Below are 16,604 nucleotides of genomic sequence, written 5' to 3'. Positions count from 1 at the left end.
ACTATGCCACTGTATTTCACTCAATATGAAAAAAGAAAATAAGAAGAAAGAAAATCTAAACAGAAGTAGATGGGTGGAAGGAAGGAATGGGAGGCTTCATGAGGGTCAAGTGGGAGATCACTATGGCACTTGGATATGATGTCTCCTCCAGAAAGGACAACTTAAGACAATAAATAAACATATAGTTAAGAAAGTTCCCATTGGTTAAGTGCCCAATATATAAAAGGCATATTCATTATAAAGAAAGACAACATCAATCTTACCTGGATGTGCTTTTGAAGAAAATGTTAAAGAATAAAAAGAGATCCAAATGTTCAAACAACAATCCTTCCTTCTAGAAGCATTAGCCTCTCTGGAAACAAGATATCTGTTTTTGCCACTTAGCTCCTTGAATGGAAGGGACAATCTATAAATCCTCATTTGGACTGACATCAAAAGGCCTTTCAGATTGCTATCCCTCCCTTGACTCTACCTAACTGTAAAAAAAAAAAAAAAAAAAAACAACAGAGAGAGAGATTTCTGAAGCTCACTTTCTAATTTCTTAGTGAATACATATACAATTTTTCCAAGATATATTGAAAGATGCATCCACATGTTCTGAAATTTCAACAACTATGACAAATTCATTATCAAACGGAAAGACATTGTAGGATGTTTAGTTTTTCAACTGATCACTGCTCATTCAGGGAATTCATTAGTTTTCATTCTTACCAAACAGTTTAATGAGTGTACTACAAGTTAAAGATGAGATGGCTCCAATTATCACAGAGCGGCCTGTTTTATCTGACTTAAGAACGAGAACTCTTCGATGGTAGTAATAAAAGTGCATGTTTGCAGAAAATCTACTATACAAGGATCATAATGCTGGTCTTTTATTCAGCTGTGAGTATAAATAAATAGATCTACCCTCTAGAGTCTGTAAGAAATTCAGTGCTAACGATCATATATCTTCATACCACCAAGAGGGTATAAATGTGAAAATGCTGAGCCCTAGCTCTTACAGTAATTAAGGTGAAGATGCTGAGGTGTCCATGTCTCAACACAATTTTATTATTTAGCGGTCACAAATAGAATGTATTATATTTGGCATATCCATTTACTCCAAGTAGATTATGTTTTAAGTTAGTAAATACTTTGAAATTGTAACTTTCTTTTCCAGACATTATTGCGACTCTGTACCCTGTACAGAAAAACAAGGACAAAAATCTTCAATTCACTTCTTCAGTTCTAGAATGGAAGCACTGAGTGCCTTAGCTCTTGACTTCTCTGTTTCACTTTTTCCACTTTTAACATCTGCAACATGGTAGTTATTTTCTTCTTGTCTTTTAAAAACCTGAAAACATAATCACAATGAATATGACAAACCCAATATTTTGTAACAGACAACAACTGCTGATGATAATCATATTTAACCTTGTTGAATACTATTATGAGTTGGTCATTGTTTTAAATTCTGCCTAAACCATGTCATTCTTACAATGACCTCTGAAACATTTGTGCCAGGTTCCCATGAGGAAACGAGTGGCACAATCAAATGCAATTTGTGGGTATTTTAATAAAGAGACCATTTGCAAAGGTGTGGGCTGGGTTTGAAGAAATTACAAGAGATGGTGCAGTACCCTAAGCTAATAAGACCAAAGGGGAGCAGTTATCAGTATGAAATAGCTGCAGAAGGGCATAGTTCCCATAATTCAGAAAGTAGCCTTAGGGAGATGCTCAAGTGCCAGGAGCTCTTCTCCTGCTGATGCCTCTCACTGACCAAACCCAATCAGAGAGCAGGAAACAAGCCTGCTGATTCAGTCCAATTATCTCAGCACACAGAGTAGGCTGAGAACGGAATAGAGTGGATTAGAATCCATTTGATACCATTCATCCCAAACTTACTTTGAGTAAGTGAAATAATCAGTAGGTATCTGGTAGTGAAAGATAAAATCATATCAAAATATCCAGAGGTTCAGTAAGCTGCCCCAGATCACCCACACACAGTAAGACTAAGCCAGTCCGTGCTCCGAGACTCATAACCAGCATAGCAGTCTGCCTTCATGCACCATCTCCGACCCACACCATTTATAAGCACGCTGTTGGGTGTTTCAGGTGACAGCGAGAATAACAAAAAATAATCAGCACCCTCTAGAAGCTTGTAACCTGTGTGCCAGTTTTGTTCTCTCACCTTTCCATCTTACTACTATCAAATTTCCAAATTCCCTTCTAGCACCAACAGTTCCATAAAAGTAGGTCTTAAGACTTACAGTTCCTTCCCTATTCCAACTAATGGCTGAGCAGTGAGACCTTCCATCACACAGTATTTTGCCCAAGTGTTTGACAGTATCCTGCTTCGGAGAGATGCTCTGAACACAAATTACACAGCTTACACGATGATATCTTTTGAGAAGTCAAGTGTTTATAACCTCTATTCACTGCACTGAAGTAAACCTTCAGTCTTATAATTGATACGTTTACTTGCAAGACATGCTGAAGGATTCACTTATCCAGCCAGCATGTACTGATCATAAGTATGAACCTAAAACTGTGCTAGGTACTTGCAAAGACTGAGAAACATTTTTACCAAAATCAACAAGAGGTTTTCTAACAGAAATGAGCCCTTAATTATCCAGAGGGAAATTTAAAGTGTGGTCCCTTGGACTGCAGGGAGATCCAATCTGTCCATTCTAAAGGAGATCAGACCTGGGTGTTCTTTGGAAGGAATGATGCTAAAGCTGAAACTCTAGTACTTTGGCCACGTCATGTGAAGAGTTGACTCATTGGAAAAGACTCTGATGCTGGGAGGGATAGGGGGCAGGAGGAGAAGGGGATGACGGAGGATGAGATGGCTGGATGGCATCACTGATTCGATGGACGTGAGTTTGAGTGAACTCCAGGAGTTAGTGATGGACAGGGAGGCCTGGCGTGCTGCAATTCATGGGGTCGCAAAGCGTCGCACACAACTGAGTGACTGAACTGAACTGAATCCCCAAGAGTGGGGCTTCTCAGGTGGCAAAGAATCCGCCTGCAATGCAGGAGACACGGGTTTGATCCCTGGATCAGGAAGGTCCCCGGAGGAGGAAATGGCAACCACTCCAGTATTCTTGCCTGGAGAATTCCCTGGACAGAGGAGCCTGACAGGCTACAGTATGGGGTCACAAAGAATCGGACACAACTGAAGCGACTACGTATGCATGCACGCACTCACCAAGAGAGGTCATGAGCACATATGCTGGGTGCAGTCACGATCCTATCCCTCAGCAGTACCCTTCTCAAAAGATATAATCTCCTCAGATTCTTCTGAGTTTGGATTTAGGACAAAATCCTGTAATAAGCACAAGCCAATCAAAAGCTGTTCCTCAACACAAACAAGTGTTCTGCTATTTTCCATCTTTTAGGAAGGGCCTCTGCTTTGAAACATCAGCCCTGTGTACAAGGGCCTGACTCCAACAGATCAAACAGAAATTTGTCCCTGTGGGTTTTTTCTTAGTTCTGCTTTTGAGCTTGGGGAGGCCATTCTTTCATGCCTGATCTTGACTGAAATAGCACACAGAAATCTTTCGTCTTTTTCAGGAACAAGGCAAATGAACTGGCATCGCTATCCCCTTTCATGCTGTGCAAGCATTAGCTTTGCATTTTTAAAAACTATTGTACAGTGTGTCATGCGGTGAGGTTTGCCAAAGAGAGGGAAAGGGAAAAAGGAATAGCAGAGTTGATTTCCTGCATGCAAGTTTTAATGATTTTGGAAAACCATCAACTTGGATTAAATGCTGATTCTAATTTGACAGCTTCCCACTAATGACGAAAATGCAAAGCCATCAACTAGCTTCGCGATAATTCTACATTAAAGAACAATCTATTTCCTTGGTAATTCTAATGAATGGACAAATTCATTTCATTAAAAACTCAAATACTTGATGAAGCTTATTTTGTCCAAGAGCTCTAGGTAAGATCTTTCAAACACTCTTTCAAACATCCCTGAAATGTTTGCTTTAGTGCATATACCTGGGCTTTCTGTGGCCAACAAAAGCTGCAAGACCTGTGCCGCATGAAATGCATTCACATACATTATGAGACAGAAACAAAGAAGAACTGATCAAGTCCCTTAGTAGGAAAAGCTTATGTCCCTCTTACCAAGTCAATCTGTAGCTTGTGAAGAGCTGTTATTTCCTAGCAACAAGAGTAAACACTGTGCTACATTCAGGGCCCAAGATTTGTAACCACGTTAATCTGCGAGTACTCAACTTAATTAAAGATTAGACTTTTAAATTGTATTTTTAGTGCACAACAGTACTGTTAAATTATGATGATCAGCGGCTAAGTGTGCTTATGTCTGCAGAACTCGGGAGTAAAAATGAATCATTTATTTCCATCTTGATATGACTGCCCTTCTCGGAGGCGCTTTTCTCCGAGTTCACGGGCCTTGGAGTTCATTGGAACTGTATGGCTAAAACACAGCTTGGAGACCTCATTTATGAAAATTCCTTTAAACCTTTCATCACTTTGACAAATTCAGCCCAAGTTCACCGAGCCAATTCAAAAGTAGCTCTCGGCCTTTTATAGGTTTTCAATTACACCAACACAGCAACACCAGAGCCATCATGTGGGATGAAGGACACTGCAGATACGGAGAGCCACGGGTTCTTCTCAAGAGAGGCAAACGAAAGCAGCTTTCCCAAAACTCGAGCCAACAGATGAAAAGCTTTGTCTGTCCTGAACCATCCTCGACTTATTAAAAAGACATCATCAAATTACTTAAACATGGTTAGTGTTTGGTTATCTACAATAGGATGTATGCTATGATGTTTCTAGTTCTTTAGAATTTACTCTGCAAAAATATTGGCAGCTACTCTGCCCTCCAACTGTTCCAAATACAATTTTTTTTGAGAAATTGTTCAAAACATTCTCTAGACTTCATTCATCCTCCTCCTACATAGTGTGTGACAGCAGGATTTACTTCTCCTGCTATGCACTCTGAGAAACAAAACCTGCCAGTAGGTCAATGAGCTTTCCAGGTTGAAAATGGGAATCAACTGGAAGACAGAGGTTAGGCCTGATTCCACTTTCTATTTCAATGCACCCTCTTTTCTGAGACATGAGGTCCTTATGCTTATATGACTTAATAGATCAAACACAGATATTTTCTCCCATTTTCAAACGTTTGACTTTATGTGAATATGTGGTTTGTATGGTGTTGTGGCAGCACCAACCTTTGAGACTTGGTAGAATGGATTATTTTACATGGCATTTTTCATTAGGGTAAAGTAGACAGGCAAGCACATGAACGTTAGTTGGTTAGGGGCACGTGCAAAATTTAAATACTGTACGTGCAGAGGCAAACTAACTCCGGCTATAAATCTCCCATTCTCTCAGAGGGTGTGGTCATGACTCTCAAACCACTGGAAGCACAGAGAAAGCTCATCATCACGACTGCAACAGCTCCCTGATGCTCCCTGATCCCCTCTCTGTGGATTTAATATTCTAGATGTCAGTTGGCCTTCTTTGCAATCTCAGTAGGAGGCTTGTCCAGTGGATGAGGTTTGTTTTGGTATTCGGCCTGTCCTGCTTTTTTCCCCTTCTGTTAAATAAGACCAGTGTGATTTAACATGCTAGACTGCAATAAGTTCCCCTGGGATTCAATACTAGAAGAGGCGTAGCTTACAGCACAATTCTAGGCTATAGTGTTCCTTCTGACTGTCCATTCAGTCTGACTCCAGTGTGGTTCTGTGGCACCAGAAAGAACCAGGAATTGAAAGGCAGGAGCCAGGGCTTGGAGGTGAGCCTCATATACCAGTCTCTTCAGTTCCTGAGATTACATACAACCTCCCCCTCCTTTAATGCATTCAATGTCACAAATGCCAACTGTGGGCTCTGAGACACTGCACTCTACACCAGGGACAGAGAGATGACTGACACGTTGCCTATACTCTCAAGGGCCCAGGTTCAAGAGTGCAGGCGATCGAGTATAACACCTCTTATGGGGTGACAGAGGAGACGCAAGCTAAGTGCTGGCGGGACAGAGGTGGTGGTGGGGGGCTTGAGTCTGCCCTTGGGGCTCCCAAGGCAGACTTCAGAGCCAAAGCCTGCAGGCTGCAGTGGGAGCCACCAGCCACATGTGGCAAGGGAGCATGGCAAATGTGGCTGGTCTGAGTTACGAATAAAGTATACCCAGTTATACTCAATATCTTGTAATAACCTATAATAGAAGACAATGTAAATATATATATATATGTATAACTGAATTACTTCATGATATACCTGAAAATAACATAGCATTGTAAATCAACTATATTTCAATAAGAATTAACATTTTTTAAATAAAATCCATCCAAATTTCAAAGAGTTTGGGAATGCAAAGAATCTGATTAATGCTAATATCAGTTCCATGGGGAAACGCTAATATTCTGGATATACTAGGTTAAGTAAAACATTGCATGTGTGCTCTGTGTACATTCTCAATAGCTTCAGTCATGTCCAACTCTTCGCAACCCTATGGACTATGTAGCCCTCCATGCTCCTCTGTCCACGGGACTTTCCAGGCAAGAGTACCGGAGCGGGCTGCCATTTCCTCCTCCAAGGGGTCTTTCTGACCCAGGGATCGAACCTGAGTCTCCTGCATCTCCTGCACTGGCAGGTGGATTCCTTACCACTGAGCCACCAGGGAAGCCCAGGTAAAACAATATTAATTTCACCTGTTTCCTTTTACTTTTCTCACCATGTCTACTGGAAAATCTGAAATGAACCATGGTTTCTATTACTTGTAGCAGGCAGTTCTGGTCACCAGCGGATGCTTGGGGAGAAAACCCAGGAGGCTGTCTTGGGGTGTTGTGGACGAGAGGGTGAAGAAGCCATAGAATGAGAGAAGGGAAAACATAGGACCTCACGAGGGGCTGCAAAGAGGAGAAGAGGCTGATGGTGTGTGTGCTCCCTGAAGAGCACTTATCAGTTTCATCTGCAGCAGACACACCATTACATGAAGGCCAAAACAAGGACAACAGTCACATCATCAATAAATGAGAAGCAGGCTCTGGTTCCCAGGGAGCTATGTTCTACTGGGACCAGACTGACCAGTCAGCCTGTCTTCGTTCCATCTGCGGCTTGTCGTCTGGTCCCTCTGCCTTCTCACCTGCAGAGGGGGCCTGAGAGGAGACCACTTTGCTTATGTGTCCCCCTTTCCAGCCTCATCTGCTCCAGTGTTACAGGAGGCTCCCGTGGCAGAAGCAGCCACTAGACCAACTTTGTCAACAGAGAGGCTGAGGGCCATCAGGACTGACAGAGACTGGGAGTCTCCCTAGCAGGGTTTCATGCCTCACACAGTAAGAGGTACGGGCGCGGAGGCTGCAGGAAGGAGCAGTGACGCAGATCGGGGTTCAGCGTTTAATTCTACACTCACCACTTGGCAGCTGGGTGAAGAATATGTTCCTTCTCTGAACTTTACTTAGGACAGCTTAAAACAGGGCTCATCATGCACGTCTTTGGGGCTAGTTGGCTATGATGTTCTTTTCAGAAAGGACTGGCACATGGTGAGCATGATAAATGGTTGCATGTGAGTACATGGTAAACACTCAACAATGGCTATTACCGTTCTTCCAGATTACAGCTTTTAAGCAGGTTTTTAACCTGGAGTATATGGAGCCAGGGGAAATCCACAGATGGAAACTCTTGAAATCAGATACACTGTGTGTGTGTGTGTGTGTGTGTGTGTGTGTGTGTGTGTGTGTGTGTACACATCTTTTTTCTCTAAGGAAAGAATCTATCGCTTTCATCATACCCTCAAAAGGCTCTCAGACTCAAAACAGGTTAAGAAACATTCTACGGCTTCCAAAATCTTTAGCTCCTTTTGTGTACCCTTAGTATATGCTTCAGTGTGGTTCTCAGAATGAAGCCTCTTCGGTGTCTGTTCAAGAGACCTACGCATTACACACAACAGGACAACCTCTGTAAGAGGCTTCTATTGTCTGGCCGCAGCAGAAGCACAAGAACATGATGAGAATTTCTAAGGTAGAAATTCATCTTGATTTCAACTACCTACAGAACTGGTGTCCTTACCTCTTTAAATGCATCTCTTCCCATAGTGTTTCTGACATAACGGATGGCCAAGGGAGGCAGCTGGAATGTTTTACTCTTAGGAAGTGGTCACTTCATTTTAGAAAAACAACGAAAGCATCATAACAGATGACTCAGAAGAGCCCAATCAGAGATGGGGTCTACTCCTCAATGGCCCAGCTGAGGGTCTGGCAGCTCTTCAGTCCCCAGGAAGGGAGAGCTTAGTGGCAAGCAAGCTGCTTCAACTCTTCACATGTTAGCCTTCTCAGATGGAGAGAGAGGATGATAACTTAATACCTCCTTCCTAGAGCCTCTGTGAGGATTCACTAAGAATAAATGGAATGCCTCTGAGCTGGTAAGTACCCAACACAGAGTAAGCACCGCAGATATTAATTAATAGATAGCCTCTTTATGGTAGGAAGAAAAATTATTCCTCATCTGATCTCTGAGCCATAGATTGTAGCCTTGATATTCACTTTGGGCCACTTGCATTTTTCCAGCTCTTTTCTAAGGTAGCTTTTAGTGACCAAGTAGGAAACAAACAGTTGGGAGAAATGATGGAAAAGTGTTTGAGCAGAATTTTCAAAAGTAACCTGTCTTCATATCCAATGCTCCAAGAAGCAAATGTGAGAATCAAGTTAAAGGAAACAGAATCAAGTTAAGGTGATCTAAAAAAAAAAAATCACCTTAAAAACCTGAAGGTTAACAACTCAGTACACATATCTCATTCATTCATTTAAAAAAATATCCCTATGAGAGGCACTGTTACTAAGCACAGGAATATACAAAGACAAGGAAGGGCAATGCCTTGCTCGAGACATTCAGAGCAACGGCACAGACAGAAAGTATACCCAATGCTGTCCCACAGGGTCAAGTCCAAGGCAGGGCCTTGGACGAGCAAAGGTTTCTCGAAAGAGTAACACTTGAGTTGTGTCAGGAAGGAGGAACAGCTTTTCACTAGGTCAAGAAAGGAGAAACAGTACTCCACAGAGACCACAACAGACGCAAAAGCATGAAAATGAGAGAGAAAATGGACACTCGGTGACCTTGACTGCTAGAGAGGTCACCACAGCATGCGGAGTATGTGGGCAGCTAGAAGTCACTGCGCACCCTCCTCCCACCCATCCGCTGTGTTCAACAGGAGGCAGGGCACACATCGTGGGGAACCCCAGAATTCATGGTCAAGAGCTTGGGCTTCTTCCCCAGAGCTATGAAATTTCGAATTGTTCTTTTTTTAAAAAATTGAGATACAGCTGACGTATAACATTACAGTAGTTTCAGGTGTACAATATAATGATTTGATATTTGCATATATTATGAAATGATAATCACAAGAAGTCTAGTTAAAAATCTGTCACACAAACTTACAACATTTTTCCTTGTGATGAGTTTTTAAAACCTACTTTCTTAGCAACTTTCAACTATGCAATATAGTATTATTAACTATAGTCACCAGGCTGTATATTATAGCCCCATGACCTTTATTTTACCGCTGGAAGTTTGTGCTATTTGGCCATGGACATGTGGTTCAGTTTTAACTCTTTGCTCTTTAGAAAGAACTCTCAGGTAGTGGTGAGGAGAACGGCTTGGCGGGGAGAGACTGGGAGCAGCATCTGAGGGGTGACTTGGGAGGAGTGAAGGAGTAAAAAGCAGTGAGGATCTAAACCAGGGGTTCCCAGCCTCCAGGACTTAACGCCTGATGATCTGAGGTGGAGCTGATGTAATAACAATAGAAATAAAGCACACAATAATTGCTATGTGCTTGAATCATCCTGAAACCAACCCCCCACCCCACCCCACCCTGACCCTAGTCCTTGGAAAAACTGGTCCCTGGTGCCAAAAAAGAGGGGATCGCTGATCTAAACCGACGTAGGGAAAAAGAATAAGACTGAGAGATGGATCTGGAGGCCCTGGTGATTGGTTAGGTGGAAGTGGAAAGGAAGATGGAAAGACCAGGGCCATCCCCAGGTTTACGGCTTGGTGGCTTAGCAAGATATACTATGTCCTCCAGGGACAACAGATGGAACAATAGGTATCTTCTGCTTACACAGCCTCCACTCTCTTTTTTTCAGTATTTTCTCTTTAAAACCCACCCGTTTCCTGCTCTCAGGTCACGGGGTTTAGGAGGACTTCACTGACCACCCTCCCCCCATAAACCTCCCCACCCTCCCATACACCTTCCCTGGCACCCAGCTACCCCTCACATAGACTCCCTCCTGCTCCTGAAGGCTCCAGGACAGGACTGGGCCCATCATCAGGGCTGAGCCAAGGAACATATTCCCAGTCTCTGGCCAAAAAAACTGGTTCGGGCATGAGCATATGATCAAAGTGGTCTAATTAGAGTTAATCCTGAATTACTCTCTTTTCCCACAGGGATTAAGTCTAAAGCTGCTGATGAACATTTTACCACCATGAGGAAGACAGAAAATCAGAACTTGGTCCTCCCTGAACTTTTCCAACACAGGAGCCAAGATATGTCCCTTCCTTCCTACTTGAACACTGGGTTTCTGTGACTTGCTGCCAAGAGTCCTGACAGATACAAAAAGTAAAGACAATTGTGTTTCAAAAAACCCCAGGGTCTATTTTTGTAACTGGGATTATAAAAACCTGTATTTCTGTGACACAAATACCTTAAAACATTTCAATCTACAAAAGGCATTTAGGGGACTTGATAGCCAATTCTGCGAATAATGAAAATCCCAGAGAAGGAAATGGCAACCCATTCTGGTATTCTTGCCTGGGAAATCCCATGGACAGAGGAGCCTGGTGGGCTACAGTCCATGGAGTGGCAAAGAGTCAGGCATGACTGAGCAACTAAGCCACCACCATCAGTACCTTACAACATTTCAATCTACAAAAGGTATTTAGGGACTTTATAGCCAATTCTTCTGTGAATAATGAAAATCCAGACCAGACTGCTTTAGAAAATGTTACTGTGGCAGATAATGGCACATTCACTCACTAAACTAACGTTTATGGAATATCTTCTGGGATATAAAAAAGTGTGGGCTTGGGTTTGAGCTGGTCCATCCCAGGCCCTTCCATAAAGCATAGCTGTGTGTGCCCCTGAGCCGAACTGCGGGATATGAGTGAGGCCAGATGTTTCCGGCCAGCCTGACAGCTGCACTCTATGGTAGGGAGGCCACCTGAATTTCAGACAGGCCACCTATAAAAGAAGGCTGGCGAAGCAGCACCTCCACTGAACCCTCAGGTGAAAGACAGAAAAGAACGTGTTTTGCACTCCTCTCCCCTCTAATAAAACGTCCACTGACGTTTACAGAGGAGCCTACACGGTGCTGGCTCTCTCCTGCCACTAGCATGGGTGTTAACTGTCACGAATGCACTGGCATCTCTATGTAAATATGCCTAAAGTGTCACCTCCTACCCTGCCCACTTCCCAGTAGCTGCTGCTGCTGCTAAGTCGCTTCAGTCATGTCCGACTCTGTGTGACCCCATAACGGCAGCCCACCAGGCTCCTCTGTCCCTGGACTCTCCAGGCAAGAATACTGGAGCGGGTTGCCATTTCCTTCTCCAATGCATGCATGCATGCTAAGTCGCTTCAGTCATGTTCGACTCTGTGCGACCCTATGGACAGCAGCTCACCAGGTTCCTCTGTCCACGGGATTCTTAGGCAAGAATACTGGAGTGGGTTGCCATTTCCTTCTCCTCCCAGTAGCCAGGCCCAAAGAAATCATCAAGTGGTCATCTCTGGCAGGGATTTGTTGGTTCTGCTGCCCTGTGTCCATTCTCAATTCTGACAGCAGCGCTCCCAAGTCCTTTGAGGAAGCACCCACCTACTCCCCCATTGTATGCTATCTGAGCAGGGCTGTCGATGAACGCTTCTGGCTCAGCAGTGTGCCTGCCACTCAAACTAGGCCAAAGGAGTTCTTCCTGCTTTGCTAAGTACAAGGGCAGAGCCTTCCAAGGACCAACAGCCAGCTGTGTGCCTCAGGAACAAGACCTTCAGTTTCTACTCCCCAGCTCCCCAAAGGAGTTCTGTTTCTATCCTGAGAGTGGTTCTGACTTCCCTTTGACTCTCAGGATATCCTCCAGGTTGCATTTGTTTTCTGTTGCTTTACAACTAGAGAAACATAACTGTATACAATCCACTGTGATTTAAACACTAAGCAATTGTAACATTCATAGTATACTCTGCAGCTTATAAAGCATTCTCACGTTCATTTATCTCTTTAAATCAATCTTCCTGGCACCGAATTTTTCACCTCCCCCCAAATAAATCACTTATTGATTTCTCTATTTCTCACAACAGCACAATCATTCTTTCAGTCACTTAAGCTTTTTTAAATCTCATAATGATTCTGACTCTAGGCTTTCACTAACCTTGTATAATCAGTCACCTAATCCAAAATACGGGATCTCCCAGATCAATCCCTGCTTCCCAGGTGGCACTAGTGGTAAAGAACCCATCTGCCAATGCAGGAGATGGAAGAGATATGGATTCGATCCCTGGGTTGGGAAGATCCCCTGGAGGAGGGCATGGCAATCCACTCCAGTATTCTTGCCTGGAGAATCCCACGAAGAGAGGAGCCTGGCCAGCTACAGTCCATAGGATCACAAAGGGTTGGACAGGACACGACGGAGCGACTTAGCCCAAATGCACAGATCGATCCCTTCCTTTCCATCCTCTCTTGCCTCCACCCTTGTCAGAGCCTTCCTCACCCTTCAGCAATGGATTGCTGACTCTGCTACCAGCCTACTGTCTCCAAACCATCCTCACACCACTAGCATAGGATATAGCTAAAATTTTATTATCGTTGTCATTCCTTTTCTTTCTGTGGTTTACAGAACAAAGATTACAGGACAATGATTTATAGGGCAATTCCCTAAACTCAATTCTGGGCTGTCTCCAAGTACACTAGCTTACAGTACGCTATCCCTCAGCACAAAAACATTGGCTGGAACAAGCATTTTCATACACATACTAGGTTGAAAAAAAACTGCCACAAATTTTTGCAGCTCCCGCTGACAGCAAGTAGAGTCTTTCAATACCCTCTTGAATCTGCGGAGACCCTCTGATTTGATTTGGCTGAGGGGAAGGTATAGCAAATATAATGCAAGCAGAGGCTTAAAAATCACCTTAAACCGGGGTTTGTTCTTTTGCTGCTCTTGGAATACTGCTTGTCTGTCACATAAAGAAGCCCAGGCTAGTCAGCTGGAGAATGGGAGGCCATGCCACAGTTACCTATTAACCTGACCTAATAACTATCAGACATAAATGAGACCATCCTAATCATCCAAACTACCAGGTGACTGAAGATATCAGAGGAACTTAGCCAAGAGCAGTAGCAGAACCACCTCGCTGAACCCGGCTTGAACTACCAACCACACAATTGCAAGCAATACAGTCATTTTAAGCAATGATTTGGGGATGATTTGTTACATAGCAATGGATAACCGGAAAAACATCTAAGCTGACTTGGTTACTTTCTCATGGGAATTCCTTTTCAATTACTGCTCACTGTCTTGTGCAATTAATCATAAAATATCTTCTTTCATGTTTTGTATCATTACTTAATTTTTCATGTATCCTATTTTCCCCCTTGTGAGTTCTTTGTGAAGAGACTCTGCATTTTATATTGTTATACCCCATGTATGTACAAAGTGTATATGGAATGACTATTTAGTAATCAATCAGCACTTTTCCAGGACCCAGCTGTCAATCATATCAATTAAAAATCAAAACCATTAATCATTTCAACACATATTTTGATCAATAATTTTAAAAGCTTAAAAAGGAGTGATAAGATATATAAATTATAAAATATAAAATCCAGTTATCTACAGGCATAAAATCATGCTTAGTATACATGATTAACTACATAGTAAAATTAATTCCAGAAAATTAATTCTTGCAAGTAGAATCTGCACACCAATCTAAGGGGCACAAGGAAACAAGCATGTAAAGGTAAAAGTTTCACAGAAGCAAATGTTTGATTTTCACCAGGAAATTATTTTTCTCCCAAGACACCTATTTCTCCTATGTGGTTTGCAACCCTAATCTGACAGACCGCCAAAAACAAACCTTCTATTCTAAGAGTGTCACTTGATTCTCTTGTTGCTATTCAATTAGATTTTGCATTTAAAAGAAAAAATTCCCTGGTGTTTCTTATAATGATGCACCTGCTCCTTGGGAGATTTCCTCTTTTGACAAGAAATGCCTTCAATCTGGCAAGAAAAATGACTCCAGGCTTTCTCTGATAATATCAAAGATCATTTGTTTGTATTAGATGTTTATGTGGGTTTTCCTCCTCTTAAGAGCAGTAAAATACTGCTGCAATTCCCTCCAAGACAACAGTGCACAGAAAGTTTCTTGGCCTCTGTCCTGAATTTCCACTGTACACCTGCACAAGAACAACTAGTGGAAAGTGGCAGAGCTATGACACAGTAGACAGAGAAACTCATTTGCCTTAGTCCCTTCCTTTTGGACATCCATACACAGTAGTAAATGTCAAATCAATAACTGCAGCATCATTTCAAATCTACTATATTGTAACCTTTCCTCATGAAATGCTTGCTCTAGATAAAATGAAGTTTATGTTCAAAGCTGTATTATTTATTTTTTTATATTTTATTTCTAACTGAGATGTCCAAAGATCCTTAAGAGAAGCACCATCTTCTTTCTGTGTCTAGACTTGAAACTCCTACATATTTGGGTAATCTTCAGTTAATACTGCCTTCCAGAGAGACTTCTGCAATGGGAACAAAATGTCACACTTTTTCAAATAAAGGACACCTGAAGGGTGTCTCCCTAGACTCCAGCCAGGCTGAACGTAATTTAACGTTGAGATGCATCAGAAATACCCAACAGACATTCTCTAGATGTGAACCCATTAGCATACTGCTTTCCTAAACCTTATCCTCTCTGTCTTTGAAAATTTCAATATATACAAAGAAATACAGATTTCAACCCATTCCCAACTGGGACGTCTGCTCCATAATAAGAGAAATAGGTTTTTGCTTTTCTGCAGATTCAGCAGGGAAAGCCATGCTTGAAAATGATGTGTTTAGAGTGACACCTTGGAGAACTGACACACTTCTGCACACATGCAATCCTCATAAACCTCCCCAGACAGCCCTTATTTCATTCTGCACACTGCACCCTGGCTGGGCTCCACAGCACATGGTGTGTGGTGAGACTGTCCTGCAGTGGTTCTCCCTTCCTGGCGGCTCTTTGATGGACAGTTGTCGGTAATAGCCAGGAGGAGTGGGGTCCAGCCACCAGCAAGTGAAAAACGGGCCACCGACAGTAAGCTTCCTTAATTAACTTTCCCAAGGCAAGCCTGTTCCCACAGGAAAAAACACCACGTTTCCCCTCTCCTAGCGGTCCATTGAAAATGAGCAACAATGCTGTTGCCTTTTTGTTTCCTAAAGACTTTCTTCCCCGCAAGCAGTAGCGTGTTCCTCAAAGAATGCTAGTATTTCCTGTGGAAACTGTATGGCTGCCAGTAATGGCTCATAATTTTCCCTCTTTTCCTTTCGTAAAAATGAAATAAACAAAACGTGGCATTTGACAATAGCCAAATTACCAGTCACCTCGCTTACCACCTGCAGATGAGAGACATCAGCGCGAAAGGAGGCCAGGAGAGAAACACTCCTGGCTACATAACTGACCCGGACGAGCGGCGAACACAGGACAGCGCCCGAGGGTGGTGCCCTAGAGAACCGGGCAGCCAGGGGGCCGCGGTGCCCAAGAGCGAGGGGCTCCCCTTGGGCCGCGCGGCAACCCCAGGCGTCCCTCTTTCGCGATTACTATTATTGTTGGTACTGTTTCTATGACTATTACTTCGTCCCTGGTTACCTCAATTCTTAGGAGCCTCGGCACTGCCCATCCCTGCCTCCCACACCATCCCAGGTGGCAGGAAGAATAATAACCACACGAAACCGGCAAAGGAAAAGAGCAATCCTTTGGAACCTGAGGTGGGGGCCTCCTCCCCCCTCCCTCAAGAAGAGAAGCCGCTGGGCTGGCGCCGCCAACGTTACTATAGAGACCTCCCCCCAAACCCTTTCTGCAGAGGCACCGCCGCCACTCGAGCCGCCGGGATTCGCCGCACAAAGGGGGCCCCCCCGGGGCTCACGGCGGGGCTGGGGGCACCCCCGCCCGGGTCGCCCGGTGCAAACTTGGAAAGGCTCAGTCGCTCGCGCCGTCGCGCCCCACCCCCGTCTCCCCGCGGCGCCCACCCCGGGACCTGGACTCACCCCGGGCGCCCGGCGCTGCGGCTGCTCAAAAATGCGGACGGACGGACGGACGGACGGACGGACAGACAGATGGACGGCGGCGGCGGGAGTAGGAACCGCCGGAGCCGGCGGGCGGCGGAGGCGCTGCCGCGGCCCCGCTACGTCACAATGCGGCCGGGCCTCCGGCGCCGCTCCCCCCGGGCCCCCCAACGGGCGCGCGGCAGCGGGAGGAGGGCAGCCCCGGGGCGGCGGGCGCGGAGCTGGCGCGGAGGGACGCGGAGCGCCGAGCGCGGCGCACCGCCGGGCGGGGGCGCGGTCTCCACGGCCGCGGCCGTCGCGCCCTCCCGCCGCCGCCGCGCGCCCGGCGCCCGCCCCCCGGC

General features: G+C 44.4%; 1 protein-coding gene across 2 annotated transcripts in view; it reads right to left on the bottom strand.

Annotated features, from left to right (window-relative positions):
- Positions 1 to 16,469, bottom strand: part of SNCAIP (synuclein alpha interacting protein) — a 168,878-nt gene extending 152,409 nt beyond the window's left edge. Inside the window, exon 1 of one of the 2 annotated variants that reach the window (XM_018050676.1) lies at positions 16,246 to 16,469. The gene's annotated coding sequence lies outside the window, so the exon portion shown is untranslated. The remainder of the gene's footprint in view (positions 1 to 16,245) is intronic. The other variant, XM_018050675.1, reaches the window with a different exon arrangement.

The sequence above is a fragment of the Capra hircus genome, chromosome 7 (assembly GCF_001704415.2).
Source record: "Capra hircus breed San Clemente chromosome 7, ASM170441v1, whole genome shotgun sequence".
In the NCBI taxonomy this organism is placed as follows: Eukaryota; Metazoa; Chordata; class Mammalia; order Artiodactyla; family Bovidae; genus Capra; species Capra hircus.
Note: the sequence above shows the minus strand (reverse complement) of the source record. Positions and strands in the feature narration are given on the sequence as shown.